Below are 1,856 nucleotides of genomic sequence, written 5' to 3'. Positions count from 1 at the left end.
AAATTAGACTTTTTTGGGGAGGGGTATCGGGAGGACACAAGGTGGGGGGTGGACCTGGGAGGAATGGAAAGCAAATGTAATCGAGGTGCATTGTATAAAATTCTCAAATAAACAATAAAAATACTGTGTGGGAGAAATGTATCTTGTTAAATTTTATTGTTTTTTTAAAATCATATAAAGATTAATGAACAATGAAATTAGTCACAAAGAAACCCATTATTTTGTGTTTTTACTTACTTAAAAAATTTAATATGATTAATTACTGCAACATGTTAGGAATATTTCCTAAAGACGAGCCGCTCCGCTGGCACGAAGAAATCCAATCAGACCAGATAAGCCAAATTAAAGTGCCCATGTTTAATAAAGATTGCACTCTCGGATGGGGGGGGAGGGGGAAGAATCCACGCAAACTCAAAAATCACATGTTCTTCTTAAATAGCCTGGGGGGAGCAGTCCTGACCCTTCCCCGGGGAGGGGTCACCACTTGGCAAGCTGGGAGTTGGGAGTCCAAGCCAGGGTAACTGCCAGGCCAAGGGCTTCCAATCACAAAATAAAAATTGATATTTTGCATGATTACCATGATTGTGAAGTTTTCTATGTAATGTTTAGAGGTTTAGTTTTTACATTTGATTTTGAGGGAAGACAGCTTACTTACTAGGTGATGTTATGAGTGCCTGTCCGTTGGAGACACCGGAAATTCGATTGTCCCCCTTTAGAGGAGACTATTAGCAGACTCTGATGGTAGCTCTGTCAGTTGGTGAGGAGATACAGGCACCTTTGAAGTGTCATCAAAGGTGGTACTCTGGTTTCTCTAGTCCTTAAATTCAAACATCAGACTCGCCCTGTGCTGGCCACTTGTCAAGTTTACCTTTTAAACATTTCTGGAACTGGTCCTCGGGTCTCAGTTTTTGACACTTTCCTTTCCTAGAAGTTGGACCTACAGCTGGACCCAGTACATCCTCCACACCGAAGCCTGCAGGGCGTCTTCAGAAGTCAGCCTTTGGGCTCAAAGGGCTTGGATGACATTGCCACTCTTGTTAGATAAGGGCTACAGGCTTTACTCCTCTCCTACTCTGCTTCAAGCCTGCAGGGTTCTAGCTTTTTAACCTTTTAGCCTTTTTAACCTTAAGTAAGGTTAACTCTTAGCTGATGGACCATCCTGGGGGCTGGGGGGGGGAATGAATCTGCAGAGATAAGGGTAAATTTATCAATGATTTGGAAGTGATTCCACCTTGGAACAGTTGGTTCGGCTCCTGAAGGGTGTTTGGTAAATTTTCGTCTGAGGCATTTGTTCTGCCTCACTGGTTTTCTTACAGATCAGTGGTTCTCAGCCCTCCTGACGCTGCCAGCCTTTAACACAGTTCCTCAGGTTGTGTTGATCCTTAATCATAAAATTATGTTGCTGCTACCTCATAACTGTAATTTTGCTACTATTATGACTCATACTGTAAATATCTGATATACAGGATATTTTCTATAGAACCCCAAGGGGTCATGACCCACAGGTTGAAAACCACTGTTCTAGCTGCTGGAACTTTCCATGTTGCTGTCAGCTAAAGGCATTCTCTCCACAAGATCTCAGTCCCAACATTCCTTCCCTCAGGGAAACCTGCACCGTGGCTTCTTCAGAGCTGGGTTTGTGGCTTGTTTCTTGCAATTTTTTTTTTCCTGATTATCTGTGTGTTTCTGGCTCAATATTCCCTGCACTTGGTGGTGACACATGTCAGTCATTCACTGTTGAAGGGATAAAATGAGAATTGAGTGGTCGAGTTTTTATTTTAAAAATTAATACACATCGGTCATACAAAGTAGAAGGTATCATTATGTCATTTCCATATATATATAATGAAATATAT

Source organism: Microtus ochrogaster, chromosome 15 (assembly GCF_000317375.1).
Source record: "Microtus ochrogaster isolate Prairie Vole_2 chromosome 15, MicOch1.0, whole genome shotgun sequence".
NCBI classification, from domain to species: domain Eukaryota; kingdom Metazoa; phylum Chordata; class Mammalia; order Rodentia; family Cricetidae; genus Microtus; species Microtus ochrogaster.
Note: the sequence above shows the minus strand (reverse complement) of the source record.